A 19,286-nucleotide genomic window follows, 5' to 3' on the forward strand; every position below is an offset into this window, starting at 1 on the left:
GAAGCCAATAGTTTATTTGCTATACTCAGAATTAAAACCAATTCTTTATGTTTAACAAGGAGTCAGATTTTCCAAGGGCCAAAACACACCCTGGCTTACAAGTGCATGTACTTTTAGAAACCACATTCCTTGGGACCAGAGGACAACCACATAAATGAAACAGATCACTCACCTACTAGATGTGTATAATTAACGTACCTTTCAAAAATATGTACTCTTGGGGCTCAGGATGAACTTGGGATCAATGAGAAACTGCTTAATTATTAACTTTATCCATGATTTTTGCTTACTTACCCAACTATTCTATAATTGTTTGGTGTCCTAGTTACTTTAACCACTATTTAACGTTCTCATCAGAACCTGTATGTAGTACAAAAATCAAAACCAACAAAAGAGTGATTTTTTAAAAAAAATTCCTGATGAAAACCGTCTTCTTTAGCCATTGAAATTCTAGTCATATACAGCCTCAGGACATCAAGGCAAAGAAAGCAATTCAATAACATTTAAGGAGTTCCAGATAGCCCTGGTTGACTCCAAGATGACCTGATTGTTTGGTCCTTTGGTCTAGTGTGGATAAAGATCTTCACAGGGCTACACTTTCCAAAGGGCCTCCCTTCCCCATATCATGGTTTTTGTCTTACTTCCCATCTAATCCTAAATTATATGCTGTAAGTAGCTCATCATTAATCTGTATATTAGATTGGTTTCTACCTTAGTCTCTATGTGCTGAGTGGCAACCACCTATACCTCTGTTCTGTCTTAAATTGTAATTTCCTAGGGGACAAGAATTGGGCCTCAGTATAAAATATGAATTATTGTGAACTAGATGCATCTCCTTGGAAATGCTCTTCCTGATGTTACTGAATGGTCCTCATAGATAAATTCCTTTGATCTAGGAGCCTAGGTTCCCAAACCTGTAAAAAAATCTTGAAGATTAATTTGTTCAGTGATTTCTAGACTGTTTCAAAATAAATATTAGTGGAGAAGAACTGACATATATTTGCCAACTTTTTATTTTGTCTAGCAAGGACCTTAAAAAATCTATCAACTATTTATCACTATTACTTCCCAAAAGAAAAAAAAAAAACATTTAACAGCCAAAAAAAAGTTGAAATGGTATTTCAAAAATAAAAAGCAAGTGTTTAAACTGAATAAATTTAGCTTCATGAAAAATCACTACAGTATTTTTGTCATTTCATCTCAGACCAATAGAGATATGCCAGTGACCAATATGGTACCAGGACTAATGACTGGGACTAATGCTATACCCTGTGTTTATGGCCAAATTCTACTTTATAGTATACAGTATTGCTGCAAGATGTGCATGCTTTTTAATGATGGTCATCTTTACTACAGTAATTTGCACCCATTTTTCCTATGCGTTTTTCAGCCTCTCACAAACTCACTGACTCTAAATGCCACCTCCCTTTCTATTAAATATTCAGAGCTATAGTTATGTCTATACTCATTTTCCCCTTCTGGAAGAACTATACCTAGATTTCAAATAACAAGAAAAAATTCTTGCCACAGTAACTGCGACTGAGAAGCACTCTGAAGTTATAGCAGCCAATCTGCTGTCTCATCATTGCCTGTAGACTTGTTCATGATGACTTATTTATTCAGCTCTTGTGGTCACACCAGGGTACCCAGAATTATACACATGCTATCTTAATCTTCTCAAAAAACTCTGAGAGGCAGATATAATTCATTATTATACATAGTTTACATATAAGAAAATTGACTCAGAGATATTAAGCAACTTCTCATGACACTGCCAGTAAGTGGTAGCAAGAATTGAAACCTAGGGCTACCTGACTCCAAAGCCTAGGTCTGTGTTCCTAACCAACACATTCTACTGTAAGTGGCTAAAATGTTGCGTACCCTTTAACAACTTGTTAATGTACGGTGGAAAAAACCTTGGACTAGGAGTTGGAAGACCTGAGTTTAAGTTCTGACTTTGCCAGACCCTAGCTTTGTGACCTTGAGTAAAATTTTTAACTGTTGTGTCAGCTGCCTACCCTGTAAAACTAATATAATACCCTAGAGTAAGAAGCAAATAAGGTTATATATGGAGAAAATGTTTTATGAATTCCAAAATATTATACAATTGTGCTATTGGTTTCTTGTTATCTCTTACTCCCTTTCCCCCATACTTGCCACAAATACATCCCCTTAATTGATGAGAAGCAAATAAGGTTATATATGGAGAAAATGTTTTATGAATTCCAAAATATTATACAATTGTGCTATTGGTTTCTTGTTATCTCTTACTCCCTTTCCCCCATACTTGCCACAAATACATCCCCTTAATTGATGACTGAGGCAAGAATTAAGATATATATAAAGAACTTAGTGATAAAGTTGAAACAAAAGGTCAACTCTAATAATGATGTCAATAAATGCAGAAATAAAACAAGTACATACCACACAGTTTAACCATGCAGACACTTCTTCCTGTGACTAGCATCTGAAAAAGGAAAAAAAAGAAGTTAAGTTTTACATGCCTTCTTCGTTTTTTCACCAGGACAGAAGAAAGCAAAGGAGTGGACAAAGGACAGTGCTAGGGAATAACAAAAGCTGTCTCTGTCATGCTTAGAGGAACAAGGGATAACAATACTTTCTCCACATGGAAAGTTGAAAAGGAAAGGAATTTCAACACTATGATTGCTCTACCTCATTATATACATAAACTCATAGCCATAAATGTAAATGATTCTAAAGAGTTCAGTTCAAAATCCCTTAGCATGTTTGGGGGTAGAGATGACAGTTATTTGAGGAACTGCTATAGGTGGAAAACCAAGTAACAGAAAAATAGATTAAGTTTATTCATGTCCTTAGTCACATTCACATGATGGTAAAACAACCATCCTAGCCCATTTTGCCTTTTGTACATTCAGATTAGTCCTGAAAAGCATCATGTTTTACTGGAAATTGCATGGGCTTTGGAGTTCAATACACTTTGATTAAACCCAGTTTACAATTTACTCTCTGCTCTCACATGAGAGTAAATTGTGAACCGGGTTTCACAATTTATTGTAAACAAGTTGAACAAGTCATTTACTCTTGCTGAGCCCCAATTTCCCCATCTACAAAATATACTTCCCTCCACGTGTGCTCTGAGAATTAAATGAGGTAAATGTCTTTAGTTGTTGGCATATAGTTACTATTCAACTGTCATTTTCACTGGTTGGGTTTCATGGTAGAGATAAATATAATCTGCATATATAAGGTGGGAAGAAATTTATATACTGAAACCAAAGGTTTTGAAGTAATATGATAACTTATAGGTATACCTTCTATTTTATGCTTATAGCACAAATAGGACAAGCTTTATCCTCATAACTCAGGTAAGGAAATACAGAGTCAAAAGGTTTAAAATGCTGTTTCTTGAAGAATCTGAGGTGAAAGCCAGTTCTACTGACTGATAATTAGACTATGCTTTTGGCATGTTTGTTACTGAAAATACCTGAGAACTTTACATATAATGTCCCAGGACAAAAATTCAGATTGCCTTTCACATATTCTGTGACTTCATTAACTATAAGTTGTTTATACATACCTTCAAACAACTATAATTTGCCTGCAGTTTCCACTATACCACTTTCCTAGTCAGACAATTCTAAGAATTAATGCTAAAGATAATTTCTAAGAAGCTGAAATATATAAATCTTATTTATTTATCTCAATATATCTCCTATTTTAGTATCTACATTGAGAAGTGTAAACTGTAATAAGACATTTGCATGGAACACAGGTGTGCTTGTTGACCCCCCAAAGAGCAACTAACCGCGATTGCATTTTCTTCTGTTCCCTAGGCTAATGGCACACTTTGACCTTTTTAAATACCCTAATGTGTTTAGTTCATAATGAGAGTTAAACAAATATTGGCAATAGAAAGCCTACCACAGGTTCAGTCTACTCCTCAATTATCAAAATCAGTTGATAGACTATTTATATATACAACTGAATATTTTACCTCTGCCCATATTAACATCTAGATCCCTAACTCTTTGAAGTAGTTTTGTTGCCATATAAGCAATCCAAGTTCTTCCTTGGTTCAAAATCAATTATGCTAAACCTTACCAACATTAACTCTCACCAAATTTTCTGATTCTTCTAGTTCTTTTGGTCACCTAGAGACAATGATGTGCTGTAACTTTTAGAAAGTATGCTTCATTTCCATCAGACATTTAAATGTTACATTTCTGTCTTGATTTTCTGAAGCCTAACCAACACAGTACTGTGTTTAAATACTTTTATGTTTTTCCTTTTGAGGAAGAAATAAAAATAATTTGATAGTCTAGGGTCAATGATATTCATCTGTGGCTGCACACTAAAATCACCTAGGAGCTTTTTAAAAATAATCATGCCTGGGTGCACTCACAGATATTCTGATAACTGATTTGGTGTGGGGCCTCAGCATATCCTGGATCCATTGCTATACAACTCTATTTGGTTTCTAGTTTCAGCAAGCAAATTAATTAATTAATCTTAGGGAGAGAGGGGCAGAGGGAGAGGGAGAAAGAGGATCCCAAGCAGGCTCCATGCCCACCACAAGCATATGGGTCTCAATCTCATGACCCTGTGATCATGACCTAAGCTGAAATCTAGAGTTGGACGCCTAACCTACTGAGTCACCCAGGTGCCCCGAGAGAACAAATTTAGATGGCAAGGGATATCATGTTATTTCAATCTATTTGATACTTAGGTTTCAGGTAATAAGGAGCAAGAGTTATCTCAAAAAAATTATCAGAATCTACTCTGTTCCTAAGTTCAGACAATGAAAGTCAGATAGTGAGAGACCATCCTCAAAGGAGGAAAATTATGCAAGTAAACACCATTTATCCTATTAGCTTTAATAGATTCTCAAATAATTATTCCTTTATTCAAGAAATGTTTTCCCTTAAAAAAATGTTTTCCCTTTACACCATCAGACTGGCAAAATGTAAATACTGGATAACACTAATTGTGGATGTGGGGAGATTTTGCAAGGAGAATGCAACCTTCTTGCACCCCAATGAGAGTTCAAATGGGTTGGACCATTCTAAAGAGTGACCTGGCAATATTTAATGAAATTACATATGTATATTCCCTAAGACCCAGCAATCCCACGATGGGCATAAATTACCCAACCACCTCACAAAAGACTCACAAAGGACTTGAACGAGGGTGGTCAGTAAAGCACTGATTTTAAATTTTTTTTTTCAACGTTTTATTTATTTTTGGGACAGAGAGAGAGACAGAGCATGAACCGGGGAGGGGCAGAGAGAGAGGGAGACACAGAATCGGAAACAGGCTCCAGGCTCTGAGCCATCAGCCCAGAGCCCGACGCGGGGCTCAAACTCACGGACCGCGAGATCGTGACCTGGCTGAAGTCGGACGCTTAACCGACTGCGCCACCCAGGCGCCCCTGCACTGATTTTAATACAGAGGAATTAGAGGCACCTAGATGTCCATCACAAGGGAAACGGACAGGTGAAATGATGAGGGCAGCAGTTATAAACAATGAACTGAATGTACACACAAGAACATGGATGGGCTTTAAAAAGAATGATAAGAACAAAAAAACCAGGATATAATAGCATAATAACATTAGTACAAATTAAACACACACACAAATATATGTTACAAGGATACAAAAATATCAAAGGACATACATCAAACACATTTGATGCCTATAAGGTAATCATTCAAAGGAACAAAATAAAACAAAAGGCTTTGCATGGACCAATGTCAAATACTTTCCTGCATTCAAGGTAATACTTAACCAATTTTCTGGGGAATGAAAGGGAGAAATATTGAGTGCTGACTATAGGCTAGGTAGTGTGTCTTTCCCCCACCTTTGGGGTCCAAAGAATATCCTTGCCCTTGGAAATCTCACAGTCTAGCTGGGAAAATCAACAGGTTAACAAAAATCCATTTGATAAGTGCTACGGTAGAATTTGGTGAAAACTGCTGTGGTGAAAACTGCCATATATATATATATATATATATATATATATATATATATATATACATACATACATATATATATATGTCTGTTACTTGATACATATGTAATTTTCATCACAATGATGATAAATATATCATACTTTAATGAGTTGGTCTTTTTTTTTTTTTTTTTTTTTTCTTATTTTTAACCTGTCTTCTAGGTTTTCTCCTATATTTCTGCTTTGGTAATGGCAAAGGGTTGCCAGTAGTAGAAATGTTGGAGTGCCATCTGCTGGTGGAAATGTTTTAAATTCCCCATCTATCTCCCAATCCATTTTCAAAAAACAAAACTATCACATATATCATAGGATATCTGGGCTTGAAGGAAACTTAGAGATCATCTATCTCAGGTGCCTGGTTTTAGAGAGGGGCAAATATCTCCTTACAAGATCGCATCTAATTTAAGGGAAATGCATACATATGCACAAACTCTCACACAACCTCTTCTGTCACCACTGCAACAGCTTCACAGAACTCTATAGTAAAGACTCACGAAGCTAAACTATCTAAAATTTCCCAGATAAACATATAAAAGAGGGGTCCATAGACATGTTTAGATATTCATACGAGCTCATTTCCCAGGAGAACAATCTTCGGAAGGCAGCTTACTGCAGTGCTAAACAAGCGATCTTAGCTTTACTATTTATTAAGAAGCTGTAAGAAAGTTCATTAACTTCCCTGAATCTCAATCTCTTTATATGTAAAATAGGAATAGTGATCTAATTTACAGAGTTACCATAATAATTTGTGGGAGTACATGTAAAAATAAAATGCCTAGCAAAGTCACAGAAATATTTAATGGCTAAATAAGCCTCTAATACTAATTTAAACATGCTTTCTAATCCATCCTCAATGATGTTAGCTCTTCCTCTGATTTATACTTGATATTTATATTTAATATAAATAATTTGCCAGCTCTAAGAAATTCCATACAATTAATTCCCATAAAAATGTAAATGGAAGGCAAAATGTGTTTTAATAGTTCATTGTACATGTGGTCAGATCATACTTCTGCTCTAAGGCCTTTCTATTCAAAGTGTGGTCCACAGATCCAGCAGCGTCAACATAACAAATGCAGAATCTCAGGCTCCCTCCCAATCTACATTTTAACAAGTTCTTCAAGTGATTACAATTCTGATTTAAAGTCTGAGAAGCATTACTTTAGGGGACAGCAGATAGAACCTGAGCTCCATTATTTCAGAAGAGGTTTCCAGAACTAGCTGCTCTGCTCCTCTGGGCTAAATTTATCTATGTCTTAGTAATTAAGTACTGAAATGTTTTCAGTTCCTTAAAACTACTCTTTGCATAACACATAGCACTTAACATCACAACCCATGGAAAGAAGGGAGAAAGGAAAATGCAATATTATTGTGTCATTAAAATGATGTTCCAAAGCCAAAGAAGATAGAAATTGACAGGATAAATACTACAAGGAATGAAGTTGCAGGGTTTCTGTTACTGATAATGAAAAAGCAATTGTAAAATATGGAACAGATCAGTCCGAAACATCATGCAAATTAATGTCCACAGATGTGTCTATGCATCTTTGTGAGAGTAATGATAGATGAAGCAGCAATGTCCAATCTAGCAACAGCCAGCACCAGCTAGGGAAACAACTCCCAGGTGCTGGGAAGTCTGGAAGTTCAGGTGATGGAAAAGCATTAACTTCATGAATACAAAATTGGGCATGGCCCACCTGAGCTTTTAATCAGATTCTCTTAAAAACAAGTACTGTGTTACTCTATCCTGTGAAGACAAAGCAGTTATCAAATATTTATTTAGTATCCACTCTGTGCAAGGCATGATGGAATCAAAACAAAGTCACACTATCAAAGGGAAAGAATAGGCACACAGTAGCATGCACAGAGGTAAACAGGCAAAAACTGTTTTTGCCAGATGAAGATTTAATATGAAATACTCAATATGAAAATAAAGCTGATGTCAATGTAATCCCTTCATCATTTCAAGTCTGAAATCCATCTACCCACCCATGTAGATAAATAATAATATATAAAATAAGTAACTTTCTTGAGCACTTATTAAGTACCAGGAACTGTGCAAAGTGTTTTAATGCATTATCTCATTTCATCTTTACAATAAAACTAATAGGCAGGTTCTCCTAGCCTTATTTTAAGAGGGAAAAAACTGAAGTTTAGAGAGAGTAAACTGCTGGAAGTAACTAGTAAGACATAGTTGGGGGATTCAAATCTAAGTCTGTCATTCCAGAAGCTAAACTTTTTTTTCCTAGAGAGAGAGAAAGAGCACACAAGCAAGTGGGGAAGAGGGGCAGAGAGAGAGAGAGAGAGAGAGAGAGAGGGAGAGAATCTCAAGCAGGCTCCACACCCAGCATGGAGCCCAATGTGGAGCTTGATCCCACAACCCTGGTTAATTACTCAGATATTCTAAACCAGTCTATGTCACATATAACTAGGGTAGGACCATATATTTAGAGTTAATAAACACTTAAATCAATATAGTTTATCTTTTAACTTTCTCTCAATCTAAATGGCATCCCCCTTCTGTATCATGGAGGATACAGTCTGAAGAAAACATATTTTATTTTTCAGGAACATTGATCATTTGATGTTCTCTACAGAGTTTGAATTTGCTATACAATGTATAGTAATGTATAAAAACTAAATCTATGCCCATAATTATGTGTACGTTTATTGAGCATATTGTGAATAGAGAGTAAGGCATATAGAATATGGCTCCCAAAGCCACATAAGTCCCTTAATTCATATGCACACATTCTGACTTATGTTCATTCATTCTCCCTCTTTCTCTCTCTCACATGCACGCACGCACACACACACACACACACACACACACACACACACGAGCGCACATCCACACACGGCAAAGAGTAGCAGGCATATTTAAAAACAGTACAGACAACCAGGAAGATTTTGTATAATCCAACTTGTGGGTAGGTTCAAGAATCCATGGGAAGTCTGAAGGGCCTGAAGCACTCTGGGCCCTGTGAACTCAAAAAACCAACTACCCAAAACTCCCTTCCATAAACAAACCCCATAATAAGGAGAAACGTTTGGGAAAAGAATCTACATGGTACAGCATATAGATAATTGAGGTAAAGGAAAAAGAAAACTCAGATAAAATTAGAGGAAGGGGAACAAAACCAGGATATCTCCAAAAGCAATAGGCCATACTTTTTAACCCTACACACACACACACACACACACACACACACACACACACACAGGAGCTCTATGGCTATGAAGCTAGAAAAGCTCTCCTAATCCACCTCTCCTTTCTAAAATTTCAGGCAAACTAATTATGCATAAAAATGAGCAAAAAAAAAAAAAAAAAGAATCACAATCAACATCATGCAAAAATATTGTAAGAAAAAAGAGAACAAAGGTTGAATAACCTCTTTAGAAATAATAAAATTACTCCAGAAAAGACATGCCCATAAAAACTACAACCTAATATTTCAAATCACAGTGAAGAGAATTAAGAAAATGGTAGAATATATAGAAGAAAAGCATATATCACAAATAGAAAAGGTCTATAAAATGGAATGACAGAACTCAGGAAAGAATTAAAAATAAAAGAAAAACATCATTTTATAAATAAAGAACAAGAGAAATGAAAGAATAAATAAATATAAAAGATACTGCCTTAAGGAGGGAGGTGGATTGAGAGATAGGTGAAACAGGTAACGGGGATTAAAAGTACACTTATCATAGAGGTGCCTGGGTGGCTCAGTCAGTTAAGTGTCTGACTTTGGCTCAGGTCACAATCTCATGTTTCATGAGTTCAAGCCCCACATTGGGCTCTCTGCTGACAGCTCAGAGCCTGGAGCCTGCTTCAAATTCTGTGTCTCCCTCTCTCTGTTCCTCTTCTGCTCACACTCAGTTCATCTCTCTCCTTCTCTCTCAAAATAAATAAACATTAAAAAAAATTTTAAGTACACTTATCTTTATGAACACTGAGAAATGTATAGAATTGTTGAATGATTACACTGTACACCTGAAACTAATACAACTCTATGTTAATTATACTTCAGTAAAAAAATGTTTAAGGAAACATTCAATTTTAAAAGATAATGAGATAAAAAAAGAAAAAGATAAAAAATTTTTAAAAGAATTTCAGAGAAAGTGACAAACACAGAAATAGATAGGGGGAGAAAAGATCTAACAAATGTATAATAGGAGATCCTGAAGAAGAAAACCAAAGCAGAACAAAATAAACATGAAAAACCATTATTCAATAAAACTTGCCTGGAAAAAAAAAACTACGTATTGAAAGGACACTGTGCATCAAGAATGACCAATACCTAGACATATGCTAGTAAAATACTGGATAAAAAAGTAAAGAAAATATCTTGGCTCAATAAAGCTAGGAGAAAAAAAGATAATATTCTTTGGCCATAGGTAAAAAGATCAAGTTACTAATAAGGGAAAGGAAATCAATTTTATTGTCAATTTCAATAGCAACTCTTTATGCTGGGAGACAATAACGGTATAGGTAAGATCTTCAAGGATAGAAAATAGTAGCCAAAGATTCAATATCAAGCCAAACTGACTTTTAAGTAATGCACAGAAAAACTGTTAGGGACACATAAGAACTCAAGGAATATTGTTCTCCTGAGGCCTTCCAGAGAAATCTATTAAAGATTTAGATTTTAGTTACCTATTTAGATAACTCAAACAACTGGAGAGAAATCTATGTTAAGAACTATATTAACAATATATTTATGTATAGAACTAAGACTAAATGATAACTGTAAGGGAGAGAATATAGCAGGCAATGGCTATACGGTCTAACAATGTAGATTCAGTAAAACCATCCAAAACATGGGAAATGATGAAAAAAGTAGAATAACTTTGCTGATTAACTGGAAGTAAAAGTTATTACTTCTAATCAGATGCTGGGGGAGAAGAAATGGGGAAGGGAAGAAGTTATCTGGCTAATTTTAATACTGATTCACACAGAAAGCTGACAGACAAAAATCAAAGTACAAGTGGACTAAGATATTATGTGGAGATATTAAACTTATAATTAGCTTGTTTTACTGATCTGACTTGGAACCATATAGATATGTTAATTAATTATAAAAGAAAAAATTTCCAAAGCAGCCCTTAAAAATTGAATATAAAAGGAAACAAATCAACCTGAATGTATACCCATGTGGGGGAATAATTATACACAGAGGAACCATTTTAAGTGACTTCAAAGCCTGGTAATTTATACATCTCTAATAGTAATAATTTTTAGTGGTAATGTTGATATTATTATTCTTAGATGGTTATGTGTGTAATGTGAAATTAAGCAAATTAACTTTTATGTAATATTCTATTTTATACTATCATATCTAGCATTCTTGAGAACCAACCAGAGCTCTCAGCATTGAAGGAAAGAAAACTGGAATAACAGGTAAATAAGATGAGTTTAAGTTAAAATCCTATAGTAGCAAATTTGAATTGGAAGTATACTAAGAATTCAAAATGTATTTTATCCTTAAAAAAATCATATTTCCTGGTTCCACCCACTAGAAGTGGGTAGAGACATAGCCTAGAAACAATGACCAACCTAGCAGCAATGAGCACCCTTAATGCACAAATTTCTCTACCATGCAGAATCACAGATCCTTGGGAAAAGAACACTGCAAAAAGAGAAACGATCATATGTGATGTGCCTCCTGATGAAAGAACATAGCATCATCCATGAAGAAGTCTTGAAGGGAGAAAAAAGAACCTGGATCTCAAATGCAACCAGTTTACAGGAAATTACAAAGAGCAAAGGAATACATTAAACATCAAGGAAATGCAAACAGGAAAATCCAAACATGGAGAAGTTCTCAGGAAAAATGATCTATTTTCTTCCACAAAAAAAAAAAAAAAGAAAGAAAAAAGAAAGAAAGAAAAAAAAACTGCAAGGGGTAAGAGGACCTCTTTAAGAGAGACTTAAAAAATATAGCACCTAATGACAACATGATTCAAATAAAATGAAAAAAATTCAGAGTATTTATCAGATAATTGGAAATTTGGTTATATAATGATATTAAGGACTCGATGTTAATTCTTTTATGTGATATGATTCTATAAGTGATATAACTACATAGTTATAGTTACGTTTTTTTAAAAAAAATTTTTTAGTTTATTTTTGAGAGAGAGAGACAGAGACAGAGCATGAGCAGGGGAGGGGCAGAAAGAGGGAGACACAGAATCCAAAGCAGGTTCCAGGCTCTGGGCTATCAGCACAGAGCCCCCACATGCAGGGCTCAAACTCATGAGCCGTGAGATCATGACCTGAGCCAAAGTCAGACATAACCAACTGAGCCACCCAGGTGCCCCAATAGTTATGTTTTTTAAAAATGACCTTCTCTTTTAGAGATACGTGATGAAATATTTATGAAAATGTCCTCAAGCCCTGAGCCTGGGTGGAGAAGCCCTAGAAGAGCAAATGCTTACAAGTAAGATTAAATAATAACTATAACAAGGTGATATCAGGGGTAATCAGTTAGGGTTTGAATCATCTGATCACCTGTATCTGGTTTTAAAAGAAGAATTAAAATTCCCTTTAACATCAATTCTAACCTTCACTGCTAGGCTCCCATACCCCCATATTCATACCCCAACTTGCCCTTCATTCTTTCCTTAAACTCTTCCCATTATGAAAGTTCCCTTTAAGCAAAAACTAGAGCATCAAAGATGAAACAGAACCCAGGTTGTCATGGTAATGTTTAAAAAGCAAGAAAAAGTCCTCAGTTAATGATGCATCCTAAAGTATTTATAAGTGGAATTACATGTTGGGATTTGCTTTAAAATACTCTATAAAAAAGCAGAGAGAGGGAAGATAGCTGAAAAAAAGTTCTCAAAATGTTGTAATTATTGTATCTAGATGATAATACATGGGGTTCATTATATAATCCTATTTTTATAGTCTTTTGGGAACTCTCCACGATAAAGGGGCTTTTTTTAAGTTAAAATATATATATATGGCCTGAGAATTCTCCTTCTCCCTCTGTCTTTAGCCCAAATGTAATGACTGTAAAGCAAGTTAAAGATATATGTTTAACTAATTATAGACAAGGAAAACAGAACCTAAGAAAATAGGGCTCTAAATCTAGGCACTAAAATCTGAAAGAATCAGATGCAAGACATAAAGCCACCTCTAAGAAAAGGACTGATTTCCAAGAGAAACAAAGGATGTAAGTCTTCTCTCCTGAAGTCACATGATATAGATCTTTAGCAGGGCACATATAAAATGGGCAATAGGACAGATAGGGGGATGGATGGATGGATGAATGGATGGATGGATGAATAGATGAATGGATGGATGGATGGATGGATGGACAAACAGGGGGACTCATAGATAAATAAAGGATCCAGTAACTGATGGACCCTCTTAAAAAAATGAATGGTACAGAGAAAGGGAGTGGCCATTGCAATGGTGACAAAAAAGGAAGCCATGACACCCTGGCTCGTGAAGATATGTGCACGATCTCTGATACCAGGAACATGATTTCTAAAATCCAATCTGAAGCAAGCCCATATAGAAAATAAAGGCTCTTAAATATGGAGAACAAACAGAGGGTTACTGGAGGGGTTGTGGGAGGGGGGATGGGCTAAATGGGTAAGGGGCATTAAGGAATCTACTCCTGAAATCATTGTTGCACTATATGCTAAGTTGGATGTAAATTTAAAAAAAAAGAAGAAAATTTAGATTAAAATATCATTTTCACACCTCAAAAAAAAGATATATCCACATCCTAATCCCCAGAATTTATAACTATTACCTTATATGGTAAAAGACTGAATGCTGCCTTATTTGAAAAAAAGATCTTTGCAGATATAATTAAGTTACTTAAATTACAGGGCCTGAGATGAGGATGTGATTCAGGATTCTCTGGATGGACCCTAAATCCAAGGACAAGTATCCTTATAAGAAACAGAAGACAGAGACACAGAGGAAAAGACCATATGAAAACATAGGCAGAGATTGGAGTTCTGCAGCCACACACCAAGAAATACCTGGATCCACCTTCAGAAAGGAAAGATTCAGGGAAAGATTCTCCCCTAGAGACTTCAGAAGAAGCACAGACCTGGGGTGCCTGAGTGGCTCAGTCGGTTGGGCGACAGACTTTGGCTCAGGTCATGATCTCATAGTTTGTGAGTCTGAGCCCCACTTTGGGCTCTGTGCTGACAGCTCAGAGCCTGGAGCCTGCTTCAGATTCTGCGTCTCCCTCTCTCTCTGCCCCTCTCCTGCTCACATTCTGTCTCTCTCTGTCTCTCAATAACAAATAAATATTAAAAAAAAAAAAAGAAGAAGAAGCACAGACCTCATGACACTTGATTTTGGATTTATGGCCTCCAGAACCATGAGAGAATAAATTTCTATTATTTAAAAAGAAAGAAAGAAAGAAAGAAAGAAAGAAAGAAAGAAAGAAAGAAAAGAAAGGCAAATAAATCACTAACCAATTTGGGGTCTTGTATACAACTTCTCTGATACCATTCGTATAAATAAGGAATAGCTAAATGTCTGTTAACAGTGTGAGGCAAGAAGTCCAAGGAGACAGAACAGAAACTAAGAACCTGGAGCTCCCAAACTATAATCTATCAATCAGTGGACACAGAGACAAAAAGGGGCCTTTTAGCTCCTGCATCAGAACTGCCTTAGCAAGAGATAACATCTCTGGGGCAGCTCAATGTTTTCAGAGCTTCCCATTCTGTCTGAGATCACTTCTCAGGAGGCTGAATGCAGTTTAATGACATTCTCTAACAGGGATGGTATGACAGCTGTTTGAAAAACATTTTTTTTCCTCAATTTCCAGAGAGAAAACTGGAGAAAGTCCTTATGGAATATAAAGTCAAACCACACAACCCTCAGCTGGGAAACAGACTTCATAGAATCTCACTTACATGGATATAACTTTTTTTTTTTTTCTTCAACGTTTATTTATTTTTGGGACAGAGAGAGACAGAGCATGAACGGGGGAGGGGCAGAGAGAGAGGGAGACACAGAATCGGAAACAGGCTCCAGGCTCTGAGCCATCAGCCCAGAGCCCGACGCGGGGCTCGAACCCACGGACCGCGAGATCGTGACCTGGCTGAAGTCGGACGCTTAACCGACTGCGCCACCCAGGCGCCCCTGGATATAACTTTTTAAACTAGAACAAAATTCTGCAAGAGTACTCACTTCTGGTCTACTTCTCATTCAAAAAATAAATCATTTAATTATTAGAACTGCAGGGACCTTAGAAATAATTTAATTCAGTCCTTCATTTTCACAGATGTGGAAACTTAGGCTCTTGCAGGGCCAGAGGGGAAAAGTCATTATAGCAAGTCGGTGACTGAGTTAGATCTAGAATCCAGTTCTCCTAAAACCCAATATTATGGCTCTTGGAGAACTGGACTACTTTTGAGTTCAATGTCTAATTTTTCCTATCAGGATAAAGACAAGCTAAGGTGAAATATTTAAAGTTTATCTTACTGTTTGCAGTGAACTCTTTTTGTTATCATTTCCCCTCAGTGTATCCTGTTCTCTCTATAAATCGTCATGTAGATGCCATGAGCCAAGGGGAACTTTCTGGATACCTACGCCTTAGTACCCTAAGGGTAGGTGACCATATAATTTATCATCCAACCTGGGATACTTCTGAGACCTACAGAGTTATTACTAATAAGTACACAAGGACCAAGATATAAACTGGACTCCCCAGGACAACTGGAACATATGGTCACCCTACTGAAGTGTTACCTGCTTTGCTTGTCTAGGCCATAAAGGATCCAGAGTCAGCCCTCTACCTTCCTTCCTTATTTAATCCTGACTCATCTTACTGAATACTCCTTCCTCCCCACCTTCATTTCCCCACCTCCATTCCTAGGAGCCCTAGGAGTCCCCATCCTGGGGATATATAAAGCCCATTGACTTTGAATCATCCCTTTTTCCAGCTATAGTATCCTCCTCTTCATCCCCTCTACCCCCAAAAAGATGACTATAGTATAGCCCCTTGGACAGCCAACATCATCCCAGGTACTAGCCCAACCAGGTTCCTCAGGCCAGAATATCGAGGGCATGGGACTATAAGAGAACCCTTCTAATGGGAGTGAAGGGAAGAGTCTGTTATAGGAGAGTATTTACGTGTATGTGTGTGATGTGAAATCCTGGTAATGATAATAATGATTAAAAGTGCATGGTATCATTGGGGCGCCTGGGTGGCTCAGTCAGTTAAGCATCTGACTTTGGTTCAGGTCATGATCTCACGGTTTGTGAGTTCGAGCCCCGCATCAGGCTCTGTGCTGACAGCTTAGAGCCTGCTTCGGACTCTGTTTCTCCCTCTCTCTCTGCCCCCCACCAGCGCGCGCTCTCTCTCTCTCTCTCTCTCTCTCTCTGTCAAAAATAAATAAACAGTAAAAAGAAAAATTTTTTAAAAGTGCATGGTATCATGAACATATATATATATGAAAAAAACAGCAAACTAAGATACTAAAAATTTGATTTTATTAGAATCTTTTGTGATGATAGTTTTTATGTCCAAAACAATAGCATCTAATTCATCTTATTATCACACTTAGTACTTTGCCTACAATAAGTGCCCAATAAATGTTAGTTGCAAAATGAATAAAACTAAGTTTGTGCTATTTTATCACATATATATAACAATATTACTACTTATAATAATAATTATAGTAGCTTCATTGACTAACACCTATAATGAGCCAGACACTACGCTGTGCTTCATATACATTTTCTCTACTAATGCCTACTTTCTCCACAACCCAAGAACTGTTCTATGTATCAATAAATGTCTTTATTTCATTAGCATATAAAACCCTACAGAAAAGTATTAAAATTTCATAGTTGGGTACTTGCTTAGTATGATTATCCAGTCATACTTTTTAAAGGAATTTTGCTTCCAGCCCAGGGTTTTTCACTACATATTAATCCCTTTAATATGTATCAGTCTCAAAGAGCATATTAGCCCCTTCTCCTGTGCTCTCACCTGGGCATTCATAGCCTCACCCAAATTATATCTAATGCTCTTTTATGTATTCTAGAGTTTTTTTAAAAAATCTGTGTTTCTTTTTACTCTGTGCTTAGAGTCTTGAAAATCCCATAACCGGCAAGGAATATAACTATTAGTAACAGCAGACAAGAAACAATATTGAGTTCTATTCTCTGCAGGGGTTATTAAATCAGTGACAGTGACACATGTACACAGAGAGGCAACTTCATTCTTTTCAACCCACAGGGGTACCATTTAGTTCAATGGAAGTGCCCTAGTACAACAAATCAAATGCCAGCAAATGACATGGGTACTGAAAAGAATACTGTAATATAAAAATATTATCCTACTATAACAGTGGGAAGTATTTATAACTTTAAAATAAAGCAAAACAATGATGACTGCAACCACCTGCATTATTTTCAGATTATGTGTTAGGAACAGAAATACTAAAACACCCAAGTAATAACATTTAAGTTACCCAAAGTCACAACCTTTAAGTTACCAGTCCAATTCTGAAAGCATGAGACAAAGAGTAGAAAATGTATAGTGACTGTCATCTGGTAGGATTTTTATCTAATTACACAGAAAATATTTAAAGCAAACATGATAGAAAACTGCTGGTACTAAATTTATTCTCCATTCAAACCAAGATATTCCCCAGAGAGTGGAAAGAGAAAGAGCATATAATTCCATGTTATGGAATTATAAAGTACACACACATTACAGACACTCAGGGCTTAGAAAGTAACTTGAATTAAAAGATAAGAAGAAGGGGCGCCTGGGTGGCGCAATCGGTTAAGCGTCCGACTTCAGCCAGGTCACGATCTCGCGGTCCGTGAGTTCGAGCCCTGCGTCGGGCTCTGGGCTGATGGCTCAGAGCCTGGAGCCTGTTTCCGATTCTGTGTCTCCCTCTCTCTCTCTGCCCTTCCCCTGTTCATGCTCTGTCTCTCTCTGTCCCAAAAATAAATAAAAACGTTGGAAAAAAATTAAAAAAAAAAAAAAAAAGATAAGAAGAAGAATATGTTGTGACCGAGAGAAAAACAATTTTACTAGGATCCTGCAAGAAAGCAAACCCCAACTTTACACCAGTGAAATGTTTCTATACTTCTCTTCAGATAATCTGCTGGTCTACTTTTAAAATCATGGGTGCACTAATCCAAACCTGCAAATATTAGGATTTGTTTTTCTTATTCCTACGGAGACAAAACCTACCTCTATGGGATGTCTTAATAAATATGTTTCCATTTACCTATTGTTGACCAAAAAAAACTAAATCAAGGAAAAGGGTACTTAGCAAATAGCACAATAAACATTCAGAACAAATAATGTGCATACTAGACAGCATTCAGTACCATATAAATTAATTACAGAAAATAATTAGAACACTAAGAATCAAAGAAATTAAAAATCAAACCATTTCATTTTGTCCATATAATAGAGTAAAATAAAATATTAATACCCAGGATATAACTAATTTTTGCCAAGTCTATGACAAGTGAATACTTTCATCTATTTCTAGTGGAATAATAAAATGATATAACCTTTCTAGGGAACACTTTGGTAATATATATCAAATGCCTTAAAAATATTGTTATTGGGGCGCCTGGGTGGCGCAGTCGGTTAAGCGTCCGACTTCAGCCAGGTCACGATCTCGCGGTCCGTGAGTTCGAGCCCCGCGTCGGGCTCTGGGCTGACGGCTCAGAGCCTGGAGCCTGTTTCCGATTCTGTGTCTCCCTCTCTCTCCGCCCCTCCCCGGTTCATGCTCTGTCTCTCTCTGTCCCAGAAATAAATAAACGTTGAAAAAAAAATATTGTTATTTATTAAGGTAATATTTCCAGTTAGGAAATCATGCTAAGGAAATAATTAGAATGATACACAAGAAGCTCTGTACAAATATTAGTACAGAGCATTATTTAAAGTTGGTAAGAACCTAAATGTCTAACACTGTGTATAAACTGTTGTTCAAGTAACATTTTCTCTCATTAATATAAAACTGCTAACACCCTAGCCCCCTAACACTAACCCTTAACTCCAATCTTAATCTCTAACCTCTCATCCTAATCATAAACCCTAGCCCAAGCCCTAACCTTATCCCCTAATCTTAAATTGAAGCCTCTGGAGAGTTCTCTAAACTTACTAGGCACATACCCTCATCCTGGCCCAAATCCTAACCCTAACCTTGGCCATAAACATTAACCCTAAATATGAGAAGAAAACAATAAATAAATGTTTAACAATAAAAGTATAGTTAAATAACTCATGGTGCAATGTAATATTAGAGTCTATCCTCACAAAGTGCTCTGCCCAGGCAGGCCAT

The sequence above is a fragment of the Leopardus geoffroyi genome, chromosome D2 (assembly GCF_018350155.1).
Source record: "Leopardus geoffroyi isolate Oge1 chromosome D2, O.geoffroyi_Oge1_pat1.0, whole genome shotgun sequence".
NCBI lineage: Eukaryota > Metazoa > Chordata > Mammalia > Carnivora > Felidae > Leopardus > Leopardus geoffroyi.